Source organism: Grammomys surdaster, unplaced genomic scaffold (genome assembly GCF_004785775.1).
Source record: "Grammomys surdaster isolate TR1022 unplaced genomic scaffold, NIH_TR_1.0 186, whole genome shotgun sequence".
In the NCBI taxonomy this organism is placed as follows: Eukaryota; Metazoa; Chordata; class Mammalia; order Rodentia; family Muridae; genus Grammomys; species Grammomys surdaster.
The window spans coordinates 7,273,943-7,285,525 of NW_021604631.1; the positions used below are offsets into that span (position 1 = coordinate 7,273,943).

Genomic DNA, 11,583 nt, shown 5'->3' on the forward strand with positions numbered 1-11,583 from the left:
CCATATGGTTCTTTTGAAACCTGAGAAGAAACAAGAGCATCAGTTAATTTTAACTAAGCCAAAATAAGTTAATTTTGCCCACATTTGAAAGAGCCTTATTTGATAACACCACACAGTAGGGTGTGATACAGTGCACAGTAGGGCTGTGACATAGGTGGAGATGACAGTGAAGCAAGAGGAGCCTCAGAGAAACAGGACTTGAAAACAGAAAGCCTGGGTTCCTGCTTTGGTGTACTGACCTATAAGAAAGATTCTCCTTCCTTCCTGTACTCAATCTGAAAATCTGTGGTTCTGGAGGGGCTGAAGAGATGACTCAGCAGTTAAGAAGTCTTACTATAAGGGGGCCAGAATTTGGTTCTAGTACCAATGTCTAGCGGATTACAACTGCCTGTAAATCCCGCTCCAGGGGATCCAGTGCTTTCTTTTGACTTCTGTGGGTACCTTTACACACACAGCATGTATTCATACATATAAATACATGTAAGTATGAATAATAGAAAACAAAACTTTAAAAATCAAAAGAAAATCTATGAATTTTGTTATTAAAGCAAAGGCCTGCCCTATTTGGAGTGATTCCTGATGTCCATTTAGCTTTCCCAGTTCATAGAAGACTGGAAGGCAGAAGGAAGAAAGGAAGGGATGGAAGCCAGTGAAAGAAAGCTCTCAGCCAAGTTCCCTTCCCTTGTGAGCACCCTTTCACACTTGAGAAGTGGGCTATGCTCCCATTAGCCAAGTGGCATTTCGGAGTTGCCATCTGGGGCTTCATGAATGTCCAAGTCCTGCAAGCTAACTGCAGTCTATCATGTACTGAACAAGAAGAGCACCAGGGGACAGAGCTGAGACATAACTTAGAGAAATCTTTGTTGCCAAGAGGAACAATACCAAAGTCTGAGAGCCATGCCGATACATCTTGTCTCTTCTGGTTCTTTAGTCAGGCAGGCTTTATAGCCAAGGTCTGTTAAACTATTAGCTTGTAGGCATTTCTGAGCATTCTAACCAAAAGTTCATGTTATTTCTATGGCTATGTGTGTTTATTGATTTTTTTTAAATATTAAAGTCTTTTTTTCTAATTTTTATTTTTTAAATTAAAATGCAATTACATAATTTCCCTTGCAACTTTTTCTATATGCTCCCCTCCACTTCCTTTCAAATTTATGGTCTCTTGTTTTGTTATTGTAAAGTATATGTGGATAGTTATATAAATACAGTCTGTTCATGCCATTTAGTATTATTTATACCCATATGATTTTAGAACTGACAACTTGCTATTAGATAACCAATTAAAGGGCTTATCCTTGGGGACGACTGCTTCTTCTGCTCCCAGCATTCCTTATTTGCCTGTAGATCTTTGCCTAGAGATGGGGCTCTGTGAAACTTTCCCTTTCCACGTTAGCATGTCTATTGTCATTGTTCAGGTCTTGTTTAGGCAGCCATATTGTTGAAGTTTCATGGATGAAGCTTCCCTATCATATCTAGGAGACACAGTCTCACAGAAGATTTCCTGATCCTGTGGGTCTCACATTCTTCACATTCTTCAATGTTCTCTGAGGCCATAAGTGCAGGAACTGTATTGTAGGTGTATCAGTTTGGACTCGATACCCTCTGACCAATTCTTCAGATTTTGACCATTATCTTTCAATGCTGTGCCCTTCTGGTCTCCCACAGCCTCCTTACATCCAGAGTCGTGCCTTTCTTTAGCTGTCTGCAATATGAGGATCATTTTGTTGTCCAGATGAGGTCTTCTCCACAAACATGTACTCATGGACTGTCATGACCCGTGTCCATCCTCTCTCTTCTCTTAGTCTGTCCCCTTTCTCACCTCCTCCACATTACCAGGGCTATAGTGTGAGAAGCAAAGGCTTCCAGCTCTGAAGAACACAAAAAGGCCCTCAGTAGATCGGAAGACTGCTGAGGTACGTTACATTTCTATTAAAGACTTCTTTCTCCTTCTGAGAATTTGAAAGTGGTTTATAAGATAAAGTTTATAAGATTTCACAGAGTATCTTTTTTACTTCTTTAGATAGAAACTAAGAAATGACATAGCACTCCACCCTTACCTATAAGCATAAACTTGAAAATAACTTTAGGTGAATTTTCAGAATACATATTCCAGTGATTTAAAAACTTTAAGGTCTGAAATGTGATTGGGGGACTATTGATTAGAACCCTAGACGCCTGTGCTTATCCCTCCAGTAGCCCAGCACAGATTGTATTTTGCAGGGGCTGGTGGACAGCAGCAAGAATGTGAATTTTGTGTCGATATTTGTTGACTATGGACAAAATCTATGTGAGGTATCAGGATGTTTTAGATTTCCAGCAAAGCATTTGAAACACCTGAGTCTTTTGATCATGTCCTGGTCCTTTTGTCAAGAACATTCTAAGGCAGTTGCCTAGGAAACATCATCTTGCTTATGTTCCATGGCAGGGACCTTTCTGCACTTTAAGAAAATAATACAGCACAGTCTTCCTTTGTAATAATGTAAACTTGATGGGATTCATAGCAACTTTTTAGGAGTTATTATTCTTCCCTTCCTGGCTAGCACCTGTGTTTTATCCAGTGTCTCACTGAAGCAGAATGATATATTTTTTCATGCTGCAGAGATTATTCTAGGTCTTGATTAAACCTTAAAATGGGGTTGGGGGGGGCAACATGTTCCCTCTCTTTAAGCAGTGAAAAGTCAGCTGCTTACTATCACCCTTAATTCTGTTAGGTGCCTACAGCAGGTCATACCATGGCGGGAGAAGTGGACTCCATGTATTTATTTTAGAGTCAGGTATCACCTGTGATCCAAAGTGTTAACTTCCTAGGATGTCAGGGTATTTTAGCATCAAATATCTAGAAGAAAGGCAAATCCATACCCATGAATTACAGAGGCTAGTGTTGTGATGGCTGAAAGGACAAATTCATCATTATTGTGAGCTTCCTCTCCCTTAACCACAACACAGTCCATCTCTTTCACGCATGCCCAGCTTGGTTCTCTTGCATGGTGCCTCGATATCGCTTAATATTACAGGGGATAAAGTAAGGTAGAGAACAGCCTTCCCATGCCCAGAGGTTAAGTGCAGCACCGGTGTGGCTGTGGGCTTTACCTGTAATTAGTGATCTGGCCTTACCCCTACCATTTCAGTTCTATAGCTAATTTAGCAGTGTTTTCTCCTGACTTTTCCCTTGGGGCTGACCACTACCATGGCCGCTTTTCCTCCTCCTCCTCTCTTCTTCTTCATGATGTTTGAATACATGCATACATATGTGTACATGCGCATAAGCATGTTTAGGTACAGGTGCTCACATGTGTAAATGTGGAGGCCAGAAGTCAAAGTCAGTCTCCGGCCTCATCATTTCTCAGCTTGTTTTCTGAGGCCGGGTGTCTCACTGAACCCAGGGCTCATTGTATGGGCTAGGCTGGCCGCCAACAAGTCTCCAGGTTCCGCCTTATCTCTTCTACACTAGTGCTGGGGATACAGACATGCACCACAACATCCAGCTCTCCACAAGCATTCTGGAACTAAGCTTGGGTCCTTGTGCCTACACATCAGGGAGCCATCTCTCCATCTCTCGTTCTTCCTAATTTCTTCTTCATCCTTAAGCCAAGAAACCACGGTGCAGCCTCTTGTTTTGCCCCAGTTGCAGGCATAGTCCTTCTGATTTTTCTGTGCTAGGGTTGGTTTGTCTCAGAACTGAAGTCTGTGTGAGGTCTTTTCTCCCTTTTAAGAATCTTTCCCTTTTTATAATTTTTTTCTTTGCTCGGGTTCAGAGGCTTCACTTTTAAACTCATTATTTAGAAGTTTATTCTGTTTGTCTTATTTCTTGCCAGATCTCCCTTTGACCTTGTCTGATTAAGACATAATGAGTCTCAAGTATATTTAAATGAATCAAGAAAATGAGGGTCTCAGTAGCCAACATTCTTACATTAAAAAAAATTAATGACTTCTTTGAGGTCTCATGTAATTAGTGTAGGTCGATAAATGTAGGAGGGATTTTCATATCTGAAGACAGTAACAATTCAGGGTTCCCCCAGTTTTGCCTACAAGGAAAATACATTTCCTTAAATCGAGGAAATCTTGCTGTATTCCAACTCTTTTGTCTTTGCTCTCTCTACCTTTTACTTTTTGTAACTCAGATTAAGTCTTAGACATCTGTGCAGATTTTTCTGTCTCAAATTTGAAACACTGTGGACCCCTTTAAGAGCCAGGTTCAGATATTTCTGCTGTCCAGTGGGTTTGAAGCCTAGCACTTCAAACTTAACATGCCTCTACAAACCATGTTCTTGTCCATCAAACAAGTTTCTTTTTGACTCTTGACAATTAGAGTAGATGGAACCACCCATCCCATGGTACAAGTTGCACTTGAGCTCTCTCCTTACTTCTACCCAGCCATCAGGAAGTCTTCTAATTTATTTTTAATCAACAAACAACTCAAAATCCAGGACACTCCAATTCCTCCTCCATGGAGCATTTCAAGAGCCCTTTCCATTGTATAAATTGTATCAGGAGTAAGCTTACCAATTTGGTTTACTCCCTCTTCCCATACTTCCATCATCCGATCTATTATGGCAGGGTAGATTTTTAAAACAGAAACCATAGGGCTAGGAGTATGGCCTTAGTGCATGAGAGTGTTTACTGTGCAAGCTTGAGGATCTGAGTTCAGATCCCCAACACTCACTTAAAAATCTGTGTGTGTTAACCCCAGTGCTGTGGGAGGAGGTGATAGGCAAAGTCTGTATGTGAACACCAGGTCTAATGCCTATTGACTGTGGACTGTCTCCACCCTCCTGGGCAAGGATCATTCTGAGCATAGGGTTCTTTGAGGTGCCAGATAAAATCTGCCCTTCCGGAGTTGAACTGTGGGATTCCTAAATAATAAATCTTAAGATCCTTGAGAGTTGTCTAATTTGTGAATAACACTGCAATTTTAAAAATTCCTTATAATACAATTTATGGGATACCCATAAGTTATATGTTTTAAATTACCTAGTCCATATAAATGGACTTGCTTACTTCACATATTTGATCTGCAGCCAAATTCAATATTCCACTATTAATTTTACACAAAGCACTACCTTTTAAGACTTATTTTTTATTATCAGCATCAGAAAGTGCTTTATGCTGGGCACTTGGTGGCATTTGCCTTTAATCCCAGAACTAGGAGACAGAGGCAGGAGGATCTCTGTGAATTTGAAGACAGCCTGGTCTATAGTGTGAGTTCCAGGACAGCCAAGGCTACATAGAAAATCCCTGATTTTGAAGAAGAGGAGAAGGAAGAGGAAGAGGAGGAGGAGGAGGAGGAAGGGGAAGAGGAAGAGGAAGAGGAAGAGAGTAGCTTTATTCCGTGGATTTTTTTCCCACAGAAATACAACTTTGAAAAGTATCTCTCAACACTCACTAGAGAAACTTCTTTTTGCAGTAGCTACATGGTGATTAACACAGAGGCTACAACTGATCAAGGAATAGAGAACAGCAGGCTGCAGAATACTCACTCAACCCTTAACTGGGCACACACACACACACACACCACAACCCTTCATCCCACTTCATCCCAGGGATCCCAGATTCAGGGATCATTTCAAAATAGGGTGTTGGAAAGAGTGTAAGGGCAAGCTGTGATAGATGACTACAAGGAAACTGTCTCCTGGACATAGCAGGAAACCTAACTGTGAGCTTGCACAGGCTATAACATTGTTCATAAGACCTGTACAAGCTCAAGTCAGACAAAAGCCCAATAAGGACTGGGAAGGTAGAAGCAAAATCCCATCCCTAGCCAAGAAGCTATTGCAAAGTGAAGACTGTTGAAAGAGTCAGTGTTGTTGTTGCTGTTTTGAAGTGTGTTACCTCTTATAAGTCAACCACATCCCAGTGGAAGACCCCACATTCAAAACAGCACAAATTAATTAGACTTGATGGGTGTGTAAAACAACAAAAGAACAGGACACAAAGTTGGGTAGAGAAGGGGTATGAAACTGGGAGGGGTTGAGGAATTTGGTAAATATGGTAACAACACATTGTACAAAATTCCCAAAGATCTAATAAAATGTTTAAAAAACAATAAAAGAACCACCCTTTGAATGTTAGTAGACACACAAAACAAGAAAACACTAATACACTGGGCTGGACCTGTGGCAAGCATCCTGAGCAACCAAGTGATTCAGTTCTATAACAAACCTAAGGAGATACAGTTCCAGGCTCTGCCTCAGCAGAGTGTGGAGTTCCTGTGCACCTGCTATCTTATGAGTAACATAGATGTCACCGCAGCATTGATCAACATGAACCTACAGAAGACCTCTCACCTTCTGTTCAGGTATCTTTAAAAGCAATGCCCCATCCTCCTCCTCCTTCTCTCAGGATCTTAGAGCTTGGCAACTAAACTTGTTGCCATGCCAACAGCAAGACCTCAGGGCAGGAGACTGCAATCCCACTTCTACTTCCTTAGCAACTGTTGATGTCCTCTCTTACTTGAGTTCGTACTGGCATCAGATCATTGCTGCAGAAGTACTTGTCTGTTTTTTTTTTCCTTGCTGTCCTTGAGATTGAACCTATAGACTCATGGATGGTAGGCTAGAGCTCTCATAGAACCATATCCCAGCTGTAGAACTGTGTGAGACTGGCCTCTGCCTCTGGGCACAGCTACTGGGGAGGCAAAACACAGGGAGCTTGACTGCACATATCCCAAGCTGCCATCATTGGGTGCTGGGCCTTTGGAGAAGTGCTTAGACACTGATCAGGGGGTGGGAAAAAAAGCAGTCTGAGATGTGGGAAGCTGAAGCTGTATTCCCTGACTCTCTGGCATCTATTTGCTGATAGAAAACTGCACAGAGAAGTCAGAATGAAGTGTCAGGGGTCTGGGACATTGGGGGTCCGCGGGCTGAGGACTGTGGCTAGTCCAGGGGCAGGGACTAGAATCTCCGGCTTAGCTCATCAGTGAAAGTAGTGGTGGTTGTCTTGGGGTACAGATGGGCCTTCTACAGGAGACTTAGCCTGAGTAGCTCTGTTGGCAAAGGCCTTATCTATGCTCCCCATGCTGGTGGTAGATAAAAGAGTCAGTCCTTGATTCCAAACTGTTTATTGGTTGTTCATCGTGGAAAATGAATGTGTACCAACTTTAGGGTTAAAGATTAAATACCCTTTGCAGGAAGGAATGTCTGGGAAGGGAAACTTATTGGCTAAACCCTCAGGGTCTCTAGGTACCTCATTAGCATGGAGAATTCTGTTTTGGACTATGACTGAGTTAGAGAGTGTGGCGCACAGACACATCTTCCTGGACAGGAAGCAGGGAGGTGCCTACCATCTCAGGTGTGTGTATATCCGAGTTTCTGTTGTCCCAGACCTGCTCTACCTTACCAAGTTTCCTAGCACGGTCCACTGTCCCACAGAACTACTTCTGCCCTAACTTGTGTAAGAAACTCTTACATAAGCCAGCTTCTATATCTCTCTGCTTGTTTAAAAACACGTTCTTAGGAATTTGCTTTTTGTAGGTCAAATTCTACTTGAGATTTCATTGATCAACTGATAGTGTGAAAATCCATTATATATAATCCGTCTACTTACCTTCTCTCATGGAGCATGCTTTTACCCTTGTGGTTATTTTCCATATCATTGTTACCAGATCAACGGAAGCTTCCTTTTATACAGGCTTCCAGAAGAGACATTATCTCCCCTACTGTCTGTACTTTGAGGAAAAATCTCACAACCCATTCCCCATGTTCCAGGACCCTTAATTATGTCAGGACTCAGCAAATGTGGGTACAGCATCCATTACTGAAATAAAATCACACGCTATCTGACTAGCTCTTAAAGTTGAGCCAGATTCTGCGGGCTCTAGGTGCACCCTATGACCTAGCCATGAAATACTCCTTTCTAGGGCATTCTGGAAGATAGATTGACTTTCTTTGAGCCCAATTAAGAATTATGAAGATACACTTTGCAAAGCTATTTGAAACTGCTTAACAAATTAGAAAGACTTTTACCCATAATTTTGAACCCTACTTCTAAGCAATTTGATACCTTAGAGCAAATTTAGAAAACAAATGTCTAAGCATCAAACGTGTCCACATTTCTGTGAGCAAGAGTCTTTAGTAGTCTCTTCTGTTAGGACCTCAGTGATGCTGTTTACCAAGCCCCTTTCCCTTTCTTGATTACTCTCAGCCATGTTGAAAGACAAGCATTTTGTTCACCTAATTAGGAAATTTCTTGTTATTCTTGGTTGGTCCTAATCAGCCCTAGCTTTGTATACAGAGGGACAGCTACCAGGAGATCTCCAGCACCATTCCATTGCAAGAAGGAGAACATCTCAGCTGGTCCTTGTGAACTAAAGTTATAATCCCAGTGGAGGCTGGAAGGTCAGGAGTTCAAGTCTGGCCAGGGGTACATGGTGAATTTTTGATGAGCCCAAGCTCATCATGGTGAGTGGGGCAGGCACATTCCCCATGAGTTCTGCATATAGTTCCAGTGGGTTTTGAGGCCCCCTGCCCTCGAAGAAGAGAATATTAACTTTAGTAGAATTCATTGAATCTGAGAATATTAGCATTCGGTAATAACAATCAGTCAATATGTATATTGTATTATTACTTACAGTGTGTTTATAGAGAAATCCTGTCTCAAAAATAAAACATCAGAAAAAGAGCAAAATTTTCTGAGATTGAAAGTCCTTTCCTCCATTACTAGCCTACTTTAAAGAATAATTATTCATCTCTTCATTTGGCCCAACCCAGACTTGCTTGTGTAACAGAGAGATAGAACTCTGGTTAGGGCTGCTTTTAAAATCTTTTATATTGTATAACAATGATAAAGGAGTCTTTTGGGTTTTCCTGAGTTTTCCACAGCATTTTCTACCATTCAGACTGTCTCAGTGTCTATATGTCAAAGATATGAGGACCAGGAATTTTGAGCCTGGAGAGCAGGTGGCCTGTGCAAATAAGTGGGGACTTTGAGGGGCTCGGGGGCTTTTCAAACTGTGCCCTCATCTTCTGGGCTCTGGATTGCCATGGATTTAATTAGCACTCCCTGTTTCCACCTCAGCTCTTTTCCCTCCTGGGTAATGACTCGATTAAAAAATCTTATCTGTTTGTTGGTGGCATTCTAGTACAAAGGGTCGTTTGGGGACTTGGCAGGCTCTTCAGCCCCATTCCCTAGACTCCAAATTACAGGAGAAGTCAGAAGCATTAAGATCTGCTCCAAGAACTTTGCTCTCTAGCGGATCAAATGAAATGTTACATTGGTTCTCAAGTGCTCCCGCACCTCAAGGCCACTATACAAAGCTCTTGGATTCTTGGGTTTAGCCCTTCTGGAAGGGAGGCACTGGTGCTCTGATACTATCAGAAAAGCAGTGGAAATTCTTTCTGAACAGCATGATTGTATATACGCACACAGCACTGACCTGTGTGTTTGATGGACAAGCAAGTGAGATCTGCTCTGGCTAATATAAACAAATAAGAAGGATGCCTACTGGACTCCAAGTAAAGGATAAGCAGCCCAGGTCAGGACAAAGGAAGAAGCAGGCTATCCTGATAATCCAGCGTGTGCTATGTGAGAGTTTTCACCTAGACTTCAGTAACTCAGCTCTAATGGTCTCCACTGTACAGCTTTCATAATCCCAGGAGAAAGACATTCCCTGTCCTAGCTTGAGTCAGAATCTGTCTGCTTTTCCAGGAATGTGGGCTGCTCACTGAGGTTCAATTTATACAGTGTGAAACTGTTCTGGTCATGGGGAAGTCATGGTGAGTGAGGCAGGCACATTTCCTATGAACTTTGTGTTCAGCTTTGGGGTATCCTTTTGGGGTATGCTCTGGTATAAAACGATATTATGTTTGATAGACTCTGAGATTATAGACAATAGATAATCATAATTAATATGTATTTTGCATCATTACTTATAGTCAGACATTTGGGCAAATACTACTTCTGTATGTATTCTGATCTTATTTGTGTAGCAATCCCATAGGATAGATGTGTATTTATTATTATTATTATTATTATTATTATTATTATTATTATTATAAAGATGTATGTCCATAGAATAAGATAGTTTGAGGTCCCCTAAGCTCTTAATAGATGGTGCTTATAACTGATTATAGTAAGAAGTTCCACCTCTGCTTCTGAGTTTGTGTCGATCTGGATTTCATTCTTCATTCATCTGAATAGGTCAGAGGTAAATTACAGAATGACACACTGCTCCCACAGACAGTAGATCCAGGGTAGATAGGTGTCCCTGGAGACCACCCTCTCTTCTAGCATAGCCAAGGGCTCTGAAAAGGCTTTCATGCAGGGCAGCTATCTTTAGCAGACTCCTTTTAATAAAGGGGAAAGCATTTAGCCCTCGCATATCTGCATGCCCCATTTTTTTTGTCACACAGTGGGTGGCTTCCCTCTGCCCACCCGCCTACCTCCTGCTGCGACTCCCTGTGGCCTGCCACTTCTCGTCCATCATCACACGCCTCACCCACAATGTTCCCTTTTTGGGTTCTGGGCTTCTCAACCACCCACTCTTGCTCTGTTCTTCCATCACATAACCTAAAACTCAGGCAGATCCCCCTCCCCTGTGGTCATCTTTCTGGCTACACCTGCTTTCTGCAGGAAACCCACCCTCTCACAATCTGTCCACCTGCTATTGACACCTGCCTTCTTCCCCTTATGGTGGCACTTGTTCTAGCAGCCATGCCATAAGTCTTAGTAGCTTTCATCAGCTGATTGTAGGGTGTGCCTCATGGATGTATGGTTCTATTCAATTGAGCAGTAGGTTATATCAAGATGACCACATAGGGTCTTTCTGCCAGGGCACAGCTTTCTTTATTAAATATAATAATTTTTTTCAGGTCAAATGTGCTTTTGGGTGACTCTAAAGTCCTAAAGGTCAACAGGAAGCAGTCTATGTGTGTCTTAGGTTCCCTCAGACGTGGTATGGTGTCAGGCCAGAGTGTGAACTTGGTGAGACCTTCCTCTGAGCTCCTCTGATCATGTTTGCTGACACAGTCAGACATACCTAGGGTAAATGATAAACAGGCTTTTCTAGTTTAAGAGGCAATTATCAGTATGACTGGGTACATTTATGTACATAGAACTGTGAACTTGGTAGCAACTTTTTGAAAGCTGAGAAATTTTCTCGCCATTTGAATTGACTCAAGCTGAGTCAATTAAACGGAGCCTAAGAGGGCTACTTAATTTTTTCTTTTTCCTGGGATTTTTTTTTGAAGCCCCGTATTCCTCTTAATCATATTGAGATATTCCAAAACCCATCTCTGGAAATGGTTGAGGAACTAGTTAGAAAAGACTAGAGCAGTACTTCAGGTTGGCATAAAATGTTCCTACCAGCCATTGCAGCACATACCCTAAGCCATGAGCTTCGCTTCGCTGCCATTCTCAAGTTGCACAGGGCTGGACAGTTTTTAAACATTTTGAAGCAAGAATCAGAGGAACTTGCTTTTATATCCAGTGATCTTCCCAAATAAGCAAAGATGTTAAAAAGAACAACAACAATGTTCTGACCTTCCAGAAATTCCTATAAGAATTGCAGAGGTTTAAAATAATACCTATCTGAGCTGGATACTACATTGCATGCCTGTAACTCCAGGATTTGTGAGGCAGAAGACTGCA

The 11,583-nt window shown here is 41.9% G+C and overlaps 1 protein-coding gene across 1 annotated transcript in view; it reads left to right on the top strand.

Annotated features, from left to right (window-relative positions):
* Tmem178b (transmembrane protein 178B) overlaps positions 1–11,583 on the top strand; it is a 366,359-nt gene that overhangs the window by 272,473 nt on the left and 82,303 nt on the right. The window lies entirely within an intron of this gene.